General features: G+C 35.2%; 1 protein-coding gene and 1 non-coding gene across 5 annotated transcripts in view; one reads left to right on the forward strand and one right to left on the reverse strand.

Annotated features, from left to right (window-relative positions):
• Positions 1 to 20,741, forward strand: part of PIAS1 (protein inhibitor of activated STAT 1) — a 114,074-nt gene that overhangs the window by 45,883 nt on the left and 47,450 nt on the right. The window lies entirely within an intron of this gene.
• On the reverse strand, positions 9,631 to 9,737 carry LOC112918307 (U6 spliceosomal RNA). Its single transcript, XR_003234665.1, has one exon. It is a non-coding gene; the product is annotated as a U6 spliceosomal RNA (small nuclear RNA).

The raw sequence follows: 20,741 nt of genomic DNA on the forward strand, positions 1-20,741 counted from the left end.
AAAAAAAAAAAAACAACTCTAGACTTTATTTTTACTTGTATGAGAGTAAAGCTTTTATTTTCTCCAAAACTTTTTGAACAAATATTTTTTTGAATCTTATTCTGTACTGCTGATTTGTTTGTATATTTCTCCATTTACATGGAATTATTTTATTTATTTCTCCATTAACATGGAATTATTTTATTTAACATTTTTGATTGTTTTAAAACTTTCCAATCAGTATATTTGCTTGATACAATATCAAAAACTACAAAAGGCTTTATAATGGAAAAGAAGTTCCTCTCCTACCTTTATCTCAACCACAGGTGTTGCTTTCAGTTCCTTTTTGTCTTTCCAGAGACTTCTCTGCATATGCAAACATTTGCCACATTCTTTTTTAGCATCTACTTACTATGTGATTGATTGGACTATGCTTTATTAAATATTCTACTGATTAACATTTAGGTATTTTCCTGCATTTAAAAACAGCATTACAGAGAATGTTTTGTAATATATATCTTGTGCACAAGTCTAAATGTATAAAATATTTTTATAAGATAAATTCCTAGAAGTAGAATACATATTTAAAATTTTGATAGTTGTTGCCAAATTTCCCTTCATAGAAGATTTGTGCTAGTTCATAATCCTACTGGCTATGCAGAATGCTTTTTCTCCTGTGCCTTCAATAATACCATGTTTTTAAACTTTCTGATCATTTAAAAATAATAGATGTATATTTGTAACTCATTATTTATAATGTTTTAACTTTCATTTCTCCTAAGAATGAAAGTGAAGGGTTTTTTAAATATGTATATTCCATTTATTTTTTGAATTGTTCATGAACTTTTCCCATTTAAAAACTGGCTTATTGGAAATTTTCCTCTGACTTGTAGAAGGGATTTAGCATTTTGTGATATAAATTGCAGCCATTTTTTCCCCCAGTGTGATACCTTTTGATATTTATGATTGATTTTAGAAATTTGCTATCCATTCCTTTTAGTTGTTTAAGTAGTATTTCATGGTATGGATATATCATTATTTCTCTACCTTCTTACCTGTCAAAGGGCATTTTGGTTGTTTCCAGTTTTTGTGTATCACAAATGATGTTATTATAAGCATTCATGAATAGGGTTTATTTACTTACTTGAGAGAGAACGTACACAGAGAGGGAGGGAGAAGCAGACTCCCTGCTGAGTAGGGAACCCAACCTGGGGCTTGATCCCAGGACCTCAGGATCATGACCTGAGCCAAAAGCTGATGCTTAACTGAATGAGCCACCGAGGTGTCCCATAAGTAGGTATTTGTATGCACATAAGTTTCCTCTATTTTGGCTATATGCCCAGGAGTGTGATTGCTGGATTATATGTATAAGTGTGTATTTAATTTTTTGAGAAAAACACTGAACCATTTTACACTTCCACTGGCAATATCTAAGGTCCAGTTTTTGTGCATCCTTGCCAGCATATTTGTTATTATCACTTCTTAATTTTAGGAGTTTAGGTAAGTAGTGAGAGTTGCTTTATGTATTCTAGATACTAGTCCTTAGGTATATAGTTTATAGATATTTTTTTCCAGTCTGTAACTTGTGGGTTTTTTTTTTAACTTTTGATTTTGAAATAATTATCAACTTGCAGGAAATTGTGAAGAAGTGTACAGGAAGGCATGCCCTGTGTACTCTTCATTTAGCCTTCTCCATAGTTAGCATCTTTACTAACAATAGAGCAGTATCAGAAGCAAGGAATTGACGTTCACAGAGCTTATTCAAATTTTACTACTCATGGACTTATTTGTGTGTTCAGGTCTATGCAGTTTATTTTTACATGTATAGTTTCATGTAACTTTGACCATAATCAAGATACCACAAAATTCCTTCTTGCTGCCATTTTATAGCCTTACTACCCCTATCTATCAATCAGTTCTCTATCTGTAAATTATGTTTCACCAGTGTTATATAAAAGAAATCATGCCTTATGTATTCTTTGAAGATTGGGTTTTTTCATTCAGTATAATTTCTTTCAGGTTCATCCAAGTTGTGTTGTACACTGATAGGTGTTTTTTTTTTAAGATTTATTTATTTATTTATTTATTTATTTATTTATTTATTTATTTATTTATTTATGAGTGTGGAATGGTGTGGCAGGTGCAGAGGGAGAGGGGGAGGGAGAGAATCTCAAGCAGCCTCCCTGCTGAGCACAGAGTCCAATGTAGAGCTCCATCCTACAACCCCAAGATCATGACCTGAGCCAAAATCATGACTCCACTGCTTAACTGTCTGAACTACCCAGGTGCCCTGGTAGTTCTTTTTTATTGCTAAGAATTATTTCATTGTGTGATATACTACCATTTGTTTGACTATTTTACCCACCAAAGGACATTTAAATAGTTTTCAGTGTTTGGCTGTCACGACCATTCATATACAAATTTCTGTGTAGAAATAAGTTTACATTTCTTTGAGATAACTGCTCAGTAGTTCAGTTGCTGGGCCATATGGTGAGTTCATTTTTAGTTTTAAAAGGAACAGCAAGATTATTTTTCACAGTATTCCATTTTATATTACTACCAGCCATATCTAAGTGATCTAGTTTCTCTCCATCCTTGTCAGCATTTGGTACTATCATTATTTTCTATTTTAACCATTCTGATAGATGTGTAGTGATACCTCATTGTGGTTTAGTTTTCATTACCTTAAAATATCTTCAGTGAAATTTCTCTTTATATCTTTTGTCCATTTTCTAATTGGGATGTTTGGGTTTTTCACTAATGAGTTTTCTGAATTCTTTATATATTCTAGATACTATTCCTTTGTTGAGTATATGGTTTGCAATTATTTTCTTCTACTTTGTAGTGTTTTTTTTTTTTTTTTTTTTTTTTAATTTCTTAATAGGGCCTTGTGCAAGAGAAAAGTAAAAAAAATCTCTTTCTATTTTGATGTCAGGGTTGAATACTCTTTCCCTCACTCTGGATTTAAAAGATTTTCTTTCATTTTTTTCCCTAAAAGTTTTACATTTAAATTTGTGACTCATAGGGCACCTGGGTGGCTCAGTTGATTAAGCATCTGATTCTTGGTTTTGGTTCATTGTGATCTCATTGGTTGTGGGCTCCCAGCTCTGTTGGGAGTAGGCTTCTCTCCTTCTGCCTCTCTCTCTGCCTCCCCATGTGCTCTCTATCTCTAAAATAAATAAATCTTTTTTGAAATGCTAGATTTGTGACTCATTTGTTCATAAAATGAGGTTTAGGTTGAGTTTCTTTTACAACTGGCTGATTGTTCCAGTATCATTTGCTGAAACTCATCCTTTCTGCATTGTATTGCTTTTGTACCTTTAAAAAAACTAGTTGTCCACACTTGTATGAGTTTGTTTCTGGGTCCTTTTTCTGTTCCACTGATCTGTGTCTATTTCTGCCTGTACCGCATGATCTTGATTAGTGTGGCTAAAAAGTCATAAAAATCAGAGTGATTTCTCTAACTTTATTCATTTTTTTAAAGATTTTATTTATTTATTCATGAGAGATAGAGAGAGAGAGAAAGAGAGAGAGACAGGCAGAGGGAGAAGTAGGCTCCATCCAGGGAGCCTGACGTGGGACTCGATCCCAGGTCTCCAGGATCACGCCCTGGGCTGAAGGCGGCGCTAACCCGCTGAGCCACCTGGGTTGCCCTAACTTTATTTTTTTGTTTAAAAATTCTTTTAGCTAGTGTAGTTATTTTGCCTTTATATACAGATTTTCTAGTTATCTATCTCTCTGAAAAAAATCTTACTTAGAATTTGATAGGAATTGCATTAAACCTGAATATCAATTTAAGGAAAATTAGTAGTTTTTCTGTGTTGATTCTTCCAAGATGAGAGCATGGTATGTCTCTTCATTTATTTAGATCTTTGATTTTGTTGATCAGCATTTTGTAGTTTTCAGTATACAAGTCCTACACTTGTTTGTTAGAGTTAGCTGTACCTCAGTAGTTTATTCTTGGAGTGATTACAGATGTTATTGTATTTAAAATTTTGATTTTCATTGTCAGGATATAGATACAGTTGATTTTTGTTATTATTGTTTTGTTAGTTATCTTGTGACCTTAGTAAAGGTCACTCTTAGTTTTAGGAAGTTTTTTGTAATTCTTTTTGGATTTTCTAGTTAGACTACTGTGTCATCTGCAAATAGGGACTTTTATTTCTCCTTTGTCATCTTTATGCCTTTCATTCATTTACCTTGCTTTATAGGACTTTGGGATTCCAGTGCGAAGTTAATACTGGTGAGAATAAAATCCTTTCTTAAAGGCTCAGTCTTAGGTGGAGAGCCTCAAGATAAACTGCTGTTGTTGTTTTTTTTTTCTGTTTTTGGACTTTTCCCTTGAAATCCCCTTGTTTTTTTTGTCATTATTTTTATTTAAGTTTCCTGTTTATTAGCATTTGCCTGATAGAAACTTTATTCTTTTTTTCTTTTCAGATTTTATTTATTTATTCATGAGAGACACACAGAGAGAGAGAGAGGCAGAGACACAGGCAGAGGGAGAAGCAGGCTCCATGCAGGGAGCCCGATGTGGGGCTCGATCCTGGGTCTTCAGGATCACACCCCGGGCTGCAGGCGGCACTAAACCGCTGCACCACCAGGGCTGCCCTGTTCTTTGTTTTTTCAAACTTTTCTGGCATTTTGTTTTAGGGTGTTTTTTGTCTTTTACATAAGTTTCATTGAGATATAATTCACACACTATAAAATGAAGCCTTGGGGGATCTCTGGGTGGCGCAACAGTTTAGTGCCTGACTTTGGCCCAGGGCGTGATCCTGGAGACCTGGGATCAAGTCCCACATTGAGCTCCCTGTGTGGAGCCTTCATCTCCCTCTGCCTGTTTCTTTGCCTCTCTCTCTCTCTCTCTCTCAATCTGTGTGTCACTCATGATTAAATAATTAAAATCTAAAAAAAAAAAAAAGTCCTTTAAAAAAATAAATAAAATGAAGTCTTTTAAAATGCATACAATTAGCTGGTTTTAGTATAGTCACAGAGTTGTGCCACCATCACCACTATGAACTTTAGAATGTTTTCATCACCCCAGAAAGAGACCCTTACCCATCGTCAACCATTCCCCATTCCCACCTATCCCCACTCCCTGGAACTAATGATGTAGTTTCTGTCTCTGTGGATTTGCCTGTTCTAGACATGTCATATAAGTGGTGTCATACAATATGTGACCTTTGTGACTGGTCACATTAACATAATGTTTCAAAGCTTCATTCACGTTGTGGCCTGTGTCAGTACTTCATTCCTCTTATGTGGCAAAATAACATTTTATTGTATGAATATACCATATGTTTTAATCCATTTGTCATTGATGGATATTTGGGTTGTTTCTGCTTTTTTGAAATTATGAATATTTGCTGTTGTGAATGAATACTCATGTACAAGATTTTGTGTGGATGTATGTTTCTAATTCTCTTCATCATATACCTAGGAGTGGAATTACATATGGTAAGTCTGTATTTAACATCTGATGTACTTTCAGACATTTCCAAAGCAGTGACACCATTTTACATCCTCACCAGTAAAGTGTGAGGGGTCCTAGTTCTCCACATCCTTTTCAAAGCTTGGTATTGTATGTCTTTTTGATTATAATCAACCTAGTGGATGTGAAGTGGTATTTGTTCAGGTTTATTTCTTATAAATAGCAAGGCTGTGACTGGCTTTTTAAAAACTCAGTCTAAAAAAATGTAACTTACTCTGATTATTATATTATCACTGTTATATTTGGTCTTTGTTCTGTCATCTTTGTTTCTTTTTGTCATTTATTTTTCTTTCCTGACCTGTGAGATGAATTATGTTTTCTTTGTTTCCTTTTCATTTTCTAGTGTTTAGGAATTCTCCCTTCTATTTCTATTTTGCAAGTAGTTACTATTTGAAATTTACCAAACACCAAATAAATACCAAAACATCAAAATTTAAACTTAACTCTTCCTGCAGACATCAGTGAAATTTCAGTGTAACCAGTGTGCCTTGTTCTCTTCCCTTTCCTTTCCATTAATTTATTCACTGGTTTGTTTTACTAGAAATGTGTTAATAGCTTATTCCTCAAATTTTCTATTAACAATTAAAGCTCACATTAGGAGTCATTGACAGAAGAAGCATTTTCCCTCATTGCATAAGAGTCGAAATCTTAACAGACTGATTATTTTGAGAGGACTCTAATCTATAGAATACAAAGCTAATAAGTAGTCGTTCAACTCAAGGTAGGTGGGGAGGGGATAAGAAGACCTGATGAATGCATTGAGAATTGAGTTAAAGTTCAGCCAATAGAGCAGAATTCTAACAATATTTAACATGTCAAATTGTAATGTATCCATTTAGCAGACTAGGAAATTGGGATTTTTGGGACACATGGGTAGCTCAGTGGTTGAGCGTCTGCTTTTGGCTCAGTGTCTGGTCCTGGGGTTCTGGGACCAAGTCTCACACTGGGTTCCCTGGGGGGAGCCTCTGCCTATGTCTCTGCCTCTCTTTCTCTGTCTCTCATGAATAAATATATAAAATAAAAAATATATATATAAAATAAAAAGTGTGGTCATTTTTTCGTATTGATTCTCCCCTTCCCACCATAAGATCTGGATTTGCTAAATCAGAAGACTATTTGGAGAAGAATGATACTATGACTAGAGTAAAAATACTGGAGCTTTTGCTACTTCGGGAATAGCCGAAGTACCTTTTGGCGACTATTAGCCTTTCTGTTAACAGAAAGGCTTTCTACTGCCTTCTGTTAGCCTTTCTAAATCTGCAGCTTCCTTTTAGTTTGCTCCCAGATCTAACATGTCACTTCTAGTTTTACCCCTGTTGTGCTTTTAACTTAACCTCTGAAATGTATTTTAACTTTATATAAAATGAAATTATAGTTTTTAATGATAGTAGTTCGTTATAGCTCTCATTGTTTTACACGGATTATCTTTTCTATATAAACTGAGGATAAACACTAATTTTTTTTTTTTGATACCTAAGAAATCACCTCAGGTAATTAAACATTTCACTGTTTTAAAAAAGAGATAATTATCTATCTAATTCAGTTCTTCAACTTAGGGTCATTGCAAAGCGTACCTTTGCTGTATGGCAAACTACAATTTAGATACTGATTCAATTAAAGATGACAATTTCCTTTTCCAGTTGATTTTTTTTGTGCTGTAGTTTGTGAATACAAGCATTTGCAAAAATGACTGTGTAGTTTAAGAGAGTGCATTCCTTTGCACCTAGAGTTAGAGAAAGGATGAGAAAAAAATGAGAACATACCTTTTAGAGATATTAAACTGTTGCTACTCTTCTTCCTCCCCCATCAAAGCTAAAAATGATGGTTAAACATCGTTTCTGTGCCACTGAGGAAAGTCACCTTTGCTTCAAGACTTTCTAGATTATCTGAGTGGGAGAGGGTTTGTGGTACAGGAAAGGTGAACTTTAAGAGCAAGAAGGAAATATTCTCTTACCTGTCACAAAACTGTCTCAGGTCAAAATTTTTTTCCCCAGGTCAAATTTCAATGGTAAGTTGTCTTTGGCATCTCCCAATTTGTTTCTTCGTGCTTCTCCTGCCTTCTTCTGCCCCCTTCTTAGGTGCCTAATGTCTCTGGCTCCTCACTATGGTACTTTCCACAGGCTACAGATGTCCCTCTTATTAAACCCCACAGAACCCTTTCATTTTCCTTTGGATATTATCTGTATAATGAAAGAAAGCAATCTGAGTTATAGAGCAAAGTTAGTTGGTTATAAAAGTTCAGTGTATTAGCCTGACTACTGAGAATTCCTGAAATTGCCAGTCACTCTAGTGTGCCATGTCTAAATACTACCAGCTTTTCTCCAGCATTGCTGTTTCTTTGGTTGAACACAGATGAAGTTGGCTTATTTTCAGGGGCACTTTGTCTGAAAAATCATTCCTGGATCTTTAAAAGACTAACATAGCGTGGTGAGATACACTCCTTAGGAGGGTACAAAGAACAGACTGTGGTAAGCACACTTTCCTTCTCACCTGGGAACTGTGGTCAAACAGAATATCTGGCATGATTTATGATTATTTGGCACCATATGGGAAGGATACTTTTGAGAAGGAGCTAAATCTAAGAAATCTACATTTGCTCGAGCAATCTTCTGGGCTAGCTTCATTAGAGTAGTCTTGGTATTCATAATATTTCTACTTTTCAACCTCTAGGCTTCCTGTCTCAGGGATGGGAGTTCAGGACAGTAGTAGATGTTTGTCAGAGATTTCCCATCAACTTACACTATTTTTCCTCTAATCACTGTTTATAGTAAGTATGCATAGGTTTGGGCTCACCTGCCACCACATTTATTTCATGAACCCTCTTAATCCTTATCAAAAGGAAATTCATTTCTTCCTAGGGGAAAGTAAACATAATAGTTTGTAAGATTGAGGTCTCTTAAACACTGTTTAGGGGTATAAATCATTATTTACCCAAATGCCTAGAATTTCTTTAATTGTTGAAAAAATTTATTTATTATTTTGAGTGAGAAAGAGCATGAGCGAGGGGAGGAGCAGAAGGAGAGTGAGAAGCAGGCTCCCCACTGAGCAGAGAACCCGATGTGGAACTCAGTCTCAGGACTCTGGGATCATGACCTGAGCCAAAGGCAGATGCTTCGCTAACTGAGCCACCCAGGCACCCCCAAATGCCTAGAATTTCTAGTTTGTCTTTTGTAAATAGAAAATTAGTTATGGGCAAATTTTACTAAATGCCTAATGTTTATGATAGATAACTCTAGTCATTGAAGCCTTTTCTGGGTTTTTGAATTTAGGTTGCTATTCAAATTTTAATATTTTATCCTTATACTTTAAGAAAGAAAGGATAGTATAGAATGGATTTGAAAATGGCTATTAAACTATATCTAAATGCAATTATACAATTAATTGTAGTGTATGAGGAAAGAGAAAGTGGCCAACATTTATAAACAGGAAAAAGTTGACGGTAAATACTTAATGCTTATACTTAGCTAGAGAAAATACACATTTAAGAAAAAAACTTCAGTGTGGTCATTTTGTTTCAGTCTGTACCAGGTAAGTTATAGAGCAAAGTTAGTTGGTTATAAAAGTTCAGTGTATTAGCCTAACTACTGAGAATTCCTGAAATTGCCAGTCAATAATGCCAGTGAAACATTATTTAAAATAATTTCCCGGGATCCCTGGGTGGCGCAGCGGTTTGGCGCCTGCCTTTGGCCCGGGGCGCGATCCTGGAGACCCGGGATCGAATCCCACGTCGGGCTCCCGGTGCATGGAGCCTGCTTCTCCCTCTGCCTATGTCTCTGCTTCTCTCTCTCTCACTGTGTGCCTATCATAAAAATAAATAAAATTAAAAAAAATAAATAAATAAATAAATAAAATAATTTCCCTTTCTAGTCTAGAGTTATAGCATAACCAGAAACTTCTAGATGTTTTATATAAGAACTCATATACAAGAAACCTACTAGAAAATCAACAGTGAAGGACTGTTAGAAGTAATAAAGAGTTCAGCATGAGAGCTAATTAAAAGTTAATGTAAAAAAAATCAGTTTTCTTTTTAGTGCAAATCATAGAAAAATCCACCGAAAACTGGCATTAACCTAAAAGCTAATCCATTAGTTCATATAACCAAAGAATTAGGGGCTTGATGCTGAGCTCAGTGAACACCAGATCCTTTTCTTTTCTTTTTTTTTTTAAATATGGAACGCTTCACGAATTTGCGTGTCATCCTTGCGCAGGGGCCATGCTAATCTTCTCTGTATCGTTCCAATTTTAGTATATGTGCTGCCGAAGCGAGCACACCAGATCCTTTTCTTGAACTTCCACTTCCCTTCCAGGTTCCACCCCACTGCTTTGCTCCCCATTATGGCAAAATTCCATGAGCAAGTCCTCTGTAGTAGATCTCCAGTTCCTCCTCTTCCATTCACTGTGTAAGTGCATTCCAATCAGCCTTTTGCTAGTCACTCCACTGAAACCTCCCTTGTCAAGATCTGTGATGTCAAAGCCATGGTCCCTTCTGAGACCCACTCATGTGATCTGTTAGCACCATTTGACATAGATTCTGCCACTTGCAGCACTCTGCCACTTGGTTTCCAGGATACTACCCTCTCTCAATTTTCCTTTCATCTCTCCATCATTTCTTCTTATAACCTCTCGGCTTGTACTTCTCTTCCCAGATTCTTTTCTGCCTACACTTACTACTTTGGTGATTTAATCTAGTCTCAAGTCTTTAAATAGTAATTCCACATCGATGACCCTAAATTTATGTCTTTGGCCAAGACCTGTTTCATGAGTTTCAGAGGCTCATCTAACCACCTATAGAAAAATCACCATTCACATGTCTATCTCAAACTTAGTATGTCCAGAAGTGAATATTTGTCTTTTGTCATAAATGCTGCCCAGCGTCGTCTTCATCTCTCTCAGTTCAAGGCATTACTCTTTTTAATGAGACTTATCCAGATTTCCTTTTAAAATTGCATATCATTCCTTCCAATCCCCATTACCTAGCTTTGTTATTTCCATAATATTTAGCACCTTCTAATATACTTTATCATGACATTGATATTTATCTTTGCCCATTAGAATGTTTTGGTCTCTTGCTCATTGATTATTTCAAGCACCTATAATAGTATCTTAAAACATATTAGGTGCTCAGTAAATATTTCTTGAATGAATGTTTGTTTAACAGTTGAATTCATGTTCTCCACTTCTTGGCTCTGCTTCCTTGATGTTGGTCCCATTTTGGGGGCATTTATGTGGTTCCCAGCAGTTTTTTCAGATTCCCATCTACCTGAAAAGAGGAAAAGTCTTTGTCTCAACATTCCCAGGGAAAGTCCTGAGGTTCATTATGATTGGACTATTTTAAATACCATGTCCGGCCCTTGATCAATCAACCCTGGCAGAGGAATGTAATGTACTTTTTCCTAGGCTTTGGTCATATGCTCCACTCTGAGACTGGAAGTAAAGCTACAAATAAAAATGTCTATTGAGGGAATAGAATCTGCTGAATAAATATACAAGAAATGTCTACTAGCTTATATACCACAGTTTTACGAAATATGATTCTTGGATACTAGGTCCATCGGATGTCAGTAGGTATTCTTTGACCATGTCTCATTAAGTTTGGAAATTTAAATTTAAATAAGTTTTATTACTGCAAAATTTCTCAGGCTTTAAATATGATCCTTGTGTTCTATGAATCTCTAAGTGGAAGATGTTTTATGCAACAACTACCCAAAATTCTTTGAACGTGGAATCCTTCCCCTATATAGAGATCTTTCCTTTTCCAGAACTCTCTTAGAACATCTCAATGTATTCTTATGGACCACACTGTGAGAAATATTGATATGTTTCCTAAGAACTAGTTATAAAACTGAAGACAAAAGCTCATGCAACAATTAAAAATATACAAAAGCATACTCCTCAAATGTACAGAACTTAGTTGAAGAAAAAAAGTTTATAGACCCCTAGAGATCTTAATATGTAGAAAGATACAGTCCTTTGAAAGATATCTATTGTCAGTAATTTAGTGTAGCTGTAGTTAAAAATCCAACTTAACAGGGAGGTGAAGGGAAGAGGAAGAGAGCTTTATCAAATGATTCTAAAGTTCCTTGTGTCATAGGCTTTTTTGATTGCAAGGGAGGACAGTAATACCTCAGGTTATCTAAGAAAAGTTTAATGTAAGGATATATAGGAATTAAGATTTAAAAAAAAATTATTTATTCATAAGAGACACAGAGAGAGGCAGAGAGAAGCAGGCTCCCTGGGAGAAGCAGGCTCCCCGCAAGGAGCCTGATGTGGGATCAGTCCCAGGACCCCGGGATCACAACCTGAGTCAAAGACAGATGCTCAACCACTGAGCCACTCAAGCACCCCAGGATATATAGGAATTAAAAACAGAATCAGAAAGTTATGATTATGTACTTTGTCTGGTTACATGCCTTCTTTCCCTCTATGGCACCTGTGTATCTTTAAGCATCTATTTGGTTTTCTTCTGGCTACCAAGAACTTCCAGAGACCCTTAGAAATCCTGGAAGAAGCTAGTTTGAATCGATGATAGTTACATATGTTGATAATGGTGGATTCCTTCAAGCTCAGTCATTTCGTGAGTTGTCCAGAAGTCAGTGGGTAGGCCACCCCTGGAAAAATTATGCTCCCTGGTCCTATCAATGTTCGTTGCAGAAAACAGCCTAAATTTGCTTCCTCCATCATATATGTTAGCTGGGAAGATTCAGCTAGAAAGGAAAGTTGGATGTGATATAGGTACCATGAGTAAAATGTTCAGTATAATTCAAAAGGAAAAATAAGAATAGAGGAATTCTAACAAAGGGCTGGACTGCACGCCATACCTCAATATAGAATATACTATCTTTATATGTGGCAAAGGCAGAGTAATTGTGAAGCTGGTGCATGAATAAGCAGTTAATGAAGTCGAAACACAATTTAAAAATAACATGAAAGTGAAATTTCTAATTAGTAGCATGAATTAGATATTAAATTGTTCAGGAGTTCCTAATTAACCATTAAAAAGTATTCTTATCTTGCAACTTATCAGAGTAATGTCAAAATGGTTTAAAGATTTAAATGCTTAGAAATGAAACTAAAACAATGTCAGAGAGAAATATAAGTTGCATTTAAATAAATGCATTAAAGTACATAAATAATACTTAAATAATATTGGGCTAAGGAAGAAAAACATTATTTCATAGTGAAGACTAAACAACAACAACAACAACAAAACCCAGAAAGCTTTATTACATTAAATGGCACAATAAATAAACCAAGGGAAACTTCTTAGAATATTGGACCATATTACATATCTTAAATATGTGGAAGGCTGTTGGAATCATGTGTGTGTGGATAGTAGTTCTTAATCCCTGTCAGACAGTGTTACCCTCCTCCGTACTCCCACTCTGCTAGATGACCATTGCATTCTTATCTGTCACAAGCAACTATTCTTCCACTCTCTGAGCTGATGTCTTTATTTCTCCATCACTGAAATGATGGGGCCAATCAGAAGGTAACTTTGCACCCACCTACCTGTATCTCTGCCCATATGTTATATGTGTTTTTTTTTCTGAGAGTCTGGATGAAATCTCTGGGCTCAGGCCAATCCTTAACACTTTGTGCATCATCAACTCTTTGCCTCTTTATTAGATCATTCCTATTAATATACAACTTTAGGCTAACTTTCCCATCTTAAAACAAACTACTTTTCTCTTAATTTCCCTCCAGCTATACCCCCATTTTCTCTTCCTTCATCACAGAATTCCTTGCCAGGAATGTCTCAATTTACTGTTTCTTCTTTGTTTTCTCCCTGTCTTTCATGAACTGTTTCCAAGTAGGTTTTCATCTATCTCATGCCAAAGAAACTGCTGTTATCTAGGTCATCAGTGACTATAATGTCACTAAAAGTAATGGTTGTTTCTCAGTTTGAAGCATCAAGAGAAAAAATGAAAAGATGACTAACACAGCAGAGTAGTGTGATTCACAACATGAAGAAAGCCAGTAAGGAAGGGTATGAAAAGTAGTCAACTTAGAGAGTAGCCAAAGAAAGACAAATTTAAGACAATAAGATGTTTTTAACCTACTGCCCAGTGTTGCCGGGGAAATCTAGAACTCTCATTTACTCACTTATTTATGCAAGTGAACATTTCTGGAAGCAATTTGGTACCTTGTACAAAAGCTTTAAGAAAGTGTCTATCCTTTGACCCACCCATTCCGTTTCTAAGAGGATGTCCTAAGGAAATAATGATTACACAGACACACAGACACACAGACACACACACACACACACACACACACACACACACCCAAGGAGGGAAGAAAGCATTGATTGTGGAAGGAAAAAATTGAAAATGATAAAGATGTCCAGCAATAAGAGATTAATGTTATATTATGCACATCTCTATAATAGAATACTATGTAACCACTTAAAATGATGACAATGATGTTTATTGACGAAAGATTTCATTGCATGTTTTTAAGTGAAAAAAATGTATTCACAATTTCTGCGAGAAACCGTATCTTAACACGTGTGTACACATGTGTGCATATGTGTATATATGGGAAAGTGCCTGGAAGAGTATATACGACCGTATATTTTAGCTGTTACCATCAAGTAGTAGACTTTTAGATTTTTTTTTGGACTTGGAATGGTTGTATTACCAAGGGGGGAAAAAAAGGAAGAAATGAAAAGAAATTTTTACAAAAGAAAGGAAAACTAACTTCTTCTTTTTTTTTTTTTAAGATTTTATTTATTCATGAGAGACAGAGACAGAGAGAGAGGCAGAGACACAGGCAGAGGGAAAAGCAGGCTCCATGCAGGGAGCCTGACATGGGACTTGATCCCGGGTCTCCAGGATCACACCCCAGCTGAAGGCGGCGCTAAACCGCTAAGCCACCAGGGCTGCCCCGAAAACTAACTTCTTAATTATAGTTTATTTTCCTTTTCTGTTTTTGCATTTGAACATTGGTCATCAGACTTGGTTCATAGCTGGCTGGCTTGATTTGACCCAGTCCTGTTTCTTAAACCACTAAACTTAAAATAGCCTGAGGGCCTGCCAGCTGTAAGAGAATAGATTAACCAGATCAAATATTTTTACTTTTAGCTTTAAAGTTACCCAGGAATCTATAGGCTCATTTGATTAAGTCGATCTGAAAACCAGCTACTAACTCAGTAAACTATCAAAAAGTAATTGAAAGACAAAATAAATAGGAGTTAAACTCCAGAGGAGAAAGATCGTGAAAAGCACAGGCAAGCATACTGAAATGAGTTTATTAGGAACCTGCAGTTAGAGTATGATAAAATGAAATCAAAGGGTTTTATTGAGCTGAATAGTATTCCATGTTACAATTGTTTCCTGTTTCTTAGTATTGGTAATTCTGTAGGAGTAGAAAAATTCATTTGTAACTTTTGCTGTACCCCAAAGAACTTTAACTAGATTTTATCCTGAAACATTTGCCATCATGAAAATTTTTGAAATCTAGCAGTAGAATATCACAGCCCTCTAGTTAATGTGTGTGTGATATTACATTGGATTTTGTACAAGATATGTAAAACAAAAACTATTGTAAGGGCTATACATAATGCAGTCTGAAGAATTTTAAAAGTAAAGTTACAAATCAGCCTTTTCTGGCTCTTTTGGTCTTTCAGTAGTGTGTGTGTGTGTGTGTGTGTGTGTATACACACACACACACAATTTTGCTTATGCTCTACATTTCAAATTTATATCCTGCCTTTTTATCTTAATGTTTTATGATTGTGTTTCATGTCATTAAATATCGTTTAAAGAAACCACCCATTTTAAAGATAAAGTAGTTCGTCAAAGCACTGTTAGTTTGTTGATGATTTGATGTATATGCCTTCATTGGAGGAAATAAATTTTCTACAGCCTTCTGTCTTAATGGTAGTTTAGCAGTCTAATGCTGAAAATATATCAGTCCCAGCTCTGTTTTCAAAAATTACATAGTTGTCCAGGTTTTTGGTTGTTTGGTTGAATAAACTAGAGATCTCATTAGAGATTTTAAGTCTGACATTTGTATATAGGTACTTTAGTTTCACTTTCCCCAAGACAGCAAGAAATATTCTATAACAGAAAGATGACTATTTTTAGCTTTTCTTTCTGCTGGTGAGGTGGAATACTGAATATTTTTAGAGCAGTTGAAAGTACAGCCACTTAGATTAGCTCAGTGTTTCTATCATCAGAATCTCAATAACCTTGTTTATTTTATGTATCTAGGTTTTACCTTCCAATGTTTTGAGTTTATGTAAATTGCAACATGATTCCTCTTTTTACTCTAGTTCATCTCTCTGTGGAGCAGTGTGTAAAAAAAAATGAAATTTTAAAACCTTAATTTTCTCTTTACATGTTTTGTGTTTTTTGAATTATAATTTTATCCCAATTATTGTGGGCAATGCTTTTCTTTCTTACAGATGAAACATTAGTAATTAATACTTACAGGGGGAAGGTTGTTGAAAATCTCCCATGAGTACAGTAAGCCCCTTAGTATTCATAAGAGATATTCCTCCATAACCTTTGTAAGTATCCTCAATTAGGAACACCACTAGGACATTTCATTTTTTCTCTAAATTGGAACATAGAGTAAGTGAAAATTTGAATGTCTTCTGTTTTACCTTCAGTAACTACAAGTGTACAACAATTCAGGTCACAATGAGAGGCTGAGGTACTACCTGCAAGACACCAATTTCTTCATCCTTCAAATAGCCAACAGTCAAAATTCTGGTCTTAGCAAAATTTCAAAAGTTTCAAATTAATATACATTCTAGAACTTTAGAGACCTTCAAGATTGGTTATAGTGATTCAGAACAGTAATTAATGCAAAACCCTGAGACATTAATATAATTTCCTGGTACAGATATGAAAACACTTGAAGATCTCATATTTAAGTGTTAAGATCAATAACTTAAACCATTCACATCTGAACCCATTGCACTCTGACTTTTGCTTCTCCCATTCCACTGAAACACATATCCAGCCAAGGTCACCTATGACTTGCTGGTTGTTAAATCCAGTTCTCAATTCTCATCTTACCTGACCTCTGAGCATTTAACACTGTCCACATTTGCTCTGAAATTCTTTTCCCTTGGTATCAAGGACACCATTTCCCCCTTGCTTTTCTTTCTGAATTTCTGGCTATTTCTTCCTTCATTTGCACCTTTAATGTTGGTAGTTCTTCAGAGTTTTTTTGTTTATTATATGAATATTCATTCATTCTATTGATTGATATTTGGCATAAGAATAATCTTAATGGGAACTGTGTAACTATGTGATGAAAATGACAAAACCTCGAGGATATGAATAGATGGACACATATACAATACTTAGGGATGGCAAGATTAAAGATGTAAAGATATAAAGACTTCTGCTGTCAAAATAATTCGTAGGTTTATTGTAATTCTACTCAAAATACCATTAGAGCTATGATTTTTAAAATTATAGAAATCCTAGGTTTTAAAAATCAGAAGTTCATATAAATGAATAAATATTTAAATTGATTAAAGTTCTGAAAAAAGAATGAGTGGAGAGCAACTTAACTATAAGATATTAAACCGTAATCTATACCAATTAAAAAAATAGAGTGCCAGCACCAGGATAAAAAAGACCAATGGGAAAATAACCCGGAAATGGAACATGTTGGATATAAGCATTTAACATATGAGAAAGGAAACACACATATTCATAGGGATGAGAAGGATTGTTTAACACATGGTGTTAGTATAACTGTAAGCAATTTGGAATAACAGAAATTTAGATTTTTAAAATACTAAAATAAGTTCCAGATGAATTAATAATTACATAAAACAACAAGCCAAAGAATTGAATTGTGTATTGATTAAACCTAAGGAAAGGAACAATTAGAACTTGCAAAGGATATGGTTGACAGATTAGACTACATAAAAGTTTAACTTGTATATCATCCAAAATATAGCCAAATGAAAAAAACATATAGCAGCCTAGGGGAAATATTTGCAGCAGATTTCCAAAGGTTAATGTTCTTATATATGAAACCTCTGTGCAAATATAAAAATGGGTATAAGACAAGATTGGATAATGAAATAGGAAACTAAACAAATGGGGAAAAAACTTTTTTTGGGAGGGGGGAGCTCTTTAATGCTAATTAAACTACTAACGAGTTACCACGATCCACCCATTAAATTAGCACAACTCTCACGAAGACCAGAGTAGGGGGTAAATAGTAGATGCATAAATTGCTGGTGGTCTTACATATAACGTTACAACCATTTGAAAACCACTTCCGTGATGTGTCAAGATTCATAAAAATCTCCATAATTTTTGACCTAGAAATGCCACATCTGGGGGAATTGATCCAAAGTAATAACTACCCTCCCCTTTCAAAAAACAAATATGAGCCCAAATATGTTCAGAGTTGTTTCAAATAATGAAAAATTAGAAACAACCTAAATAGCTAATCAAGTGAGTAATTAAATTTTTCATACAATGCGATAATTAAGATTGGGTAATAGAGATTAAAATTGAAAAATGTGATAAGGGTGAATTTCAAATAATTATTTTATTATATTTTGCTTAAAGAGTTTTAAAATTTATTCATGAGAGACACAGAGAGCTAGGCAGAGACATAGCCAAAGGAGAAGCAGGCTCCTCAGAGGTAGCCTGATGCAGGACTTGATCCCCAGATCAGAATTACACCCTGAGCTGAAGGCAGATGCTCAACTGCTGAGCCACTTAGGCATTGCAAGGGTGATTTTTTAAAAGTGGACTTTATGATTAAAAGGAAATACGTAAAAATGATAACCAGTTATGATGAAGGAATAAGTCGATCATTCTTTTCCTATTTTCCATGATCCTAGGCTGCATTAAAAGAAATATACCACCTAGGTTGGGGGACCTAATGGACCTGTATTATGAAAAGAACATGGGCTTTGGAGGTGTTTAGATCTGAGTTTCTTTTTTCTTTCTTTTTTTTTTTTTTTAAATTATTTATTCATCAGAGAGAGAGGAAGAGACACAGGCAGAAGGAGAAGCAGGCTCCATGCAGGGATCCCGGGGCTCCACGATCAAGCCCTGGGCCAAAGGCGGGTGCTAAACTGCTGAGCCACCCAGGATCCCCTAGATCTGAGTTTCAGTTCTGCTTCTACTTAACCTAGTATGAGGCCTTGACAGTTGCATAATGACTTTGAACATCAATTTCTAAATGTGAACAAGGAGCAGATACCTTTTCTTCATGACTCTTGTGTAGATTAGCAATAGTAGATGGTAGTTGTTGGCAAAAATACTCTTTTAGTCATATCACATCTGGAATAATATATCAGTTTATAAGCAACCATAAATCTCAGTGACAGCAAATAAGGTTTATGTCTCGTTTATGTTAGTTATTAGTTGCAGATTGGCTGTGACTCTGCTTTATGTTCTTTCCACTCTAGAATCAGGGTGGACTGGAATGAAAAATGGTGAAGCCAAAGGATAACTCATAAAGATCTGCCTAGAAGTGGTACACTTACACTCACATTTCTTTGGCCAAGGCTAATGTCAGTGGTACTGGAATAACCTTCCCATAGGGATGGACTAGTACAGAGGGTCAACAAATATTTAGAATAAACATATATGCTATGACAGTGTGTGGCCAGTTCTTGCTGTTACTTTAGGGGTGTTACAACCTGGACTATGTCCAGAGGATCAGAATGGTGAGTAATTCTGCAGTCTCCCCTGAAAGACAATGGGAAGAGTTGAGAAAGAGGGACTTGTTAATGCTGTCTAAAATATTTGAAGAATGACTGTCACTGGATATATGACACTGATGAGTGGAAAATACAGCATTATGTATTTTGACTCAGTATAAGGGCGTAAGGAAGAGAGCAGATAGACAATTGTTGGATGTTTGAAATACCTTAACTTATTTATATTCAAAATAACCCTATGAAGTTTTGTGTGTGTGTGTTTATGTTTAAATATTAGAAGAGGAAACTATCACAGAGTGAATGAGTACCTATGGTCATATGACAAGTAAGTGGCAAAACCAGTTTGGAATCCAGGTCTATGTGATCTCATCTCTTTCCACTAAATTTTGCTACTCTTTATAGGGCTGCACGCTTTCTTACAATTAAACTGTTAATACCAGCCATCTTCTGCCTGACGATGTAACGGCCACTCTTCTCCCACCTCTAAAAGGGTCCAAACAAAACATGAGGAAGGATTGAAAGGAGAATTGAACTCTAGAATGGTAGTCTGCAAACGTGTGATCATATACACCTCTCAGTAAAATAATTTAGCATATATGTATGTGTGTGTGATATCTATTAAACTATTATACTAATATTCTGTATGTTATAAAACAAAAATAGAAGTTTAAAAAGGTTTTATGTAAAATTTTAGATATTTTTATAAATTAGATTTGAGATTTCATGTAAAATCTCAACTTTTTAAAACATATTTACAAGGTAGGTAGATACTTTTTCTTGTATCCCTGTGGATTGTCTTGTGTACCTTTTGAGATACATACCCCCAACATTGGAAGTGAGTATTTTGGATAATATGTTTGACTCTTTTTTTCACTTTGAGGATTCTGTGATTCTGTTTGGCCTGAGTTTTTCTGAAACGGATAATAGTAGCTTAATTGCCTTTCAGAAGAGTTTTTAACATAGTCTATTATCTAAGACAAAACTCTAAGTTCTTCACTGGCATTCATTTTGGAAATTAAGCTTGAAAACCACATAGATGAAAGATGCTTTTCCAGATAAATTGTAATAACTTCATGAGCATTATAATCTAACACGTTTGTAAATAGAGGTTGTTACTAAGTAATAAACCTCATTTCTATGTGTGACACAAGCAACTCCTTTATTTTACTCATGTCCTCTATATCTAAATCTGCATGTGTGTGTCCAAAACTTACTGTACTCCTAATTCTAAAATGAATCCTCAGATTTTGCCTAAAGAGAAATACGAATTTTTGTACTTGGGAAATTATTTTAACACTGTTTTAGAATGGAGCCAGAAATCTAAATTAGGCTAAGTCTACTGGATTAAAATCTTCATAGAGATCTATCCTTTAAGAAGCAAAGGAGTTAGTTGTATTGTTTGATGGAGGAAATTATCTGCTTTTCTGCATTCTAGTCCTAGGTTATCAGCCATTTGCCAGATTGGTACCTCATAATTAAGATAGCTTTCTGGTTAGTAATTCTTTCTTGGGGATAGATTCTTTAAAAAAAAAAAAAATCCTTTCCAGTTCACAGAAAGCAGAAATGCAAATCTGGCCTTTAAAATATACTTCTATATTGAGATGGAATTGTAGATCAGCAGTA

The sequence above is a fragment of the Vulpes vulpes genome, chromosome 15, assembly GCF_048418805.1.
Source record: "Vulpes vulpes isolate BD-2025 chromosome 15, VulVul3, whole genome shotgun sequence".
Lineage (NCBI taxonomy): Eukaryota > Metazoa > Chordata > Mammalia > Carnivora > Canidae > Vulpes > Vulpes vulpes.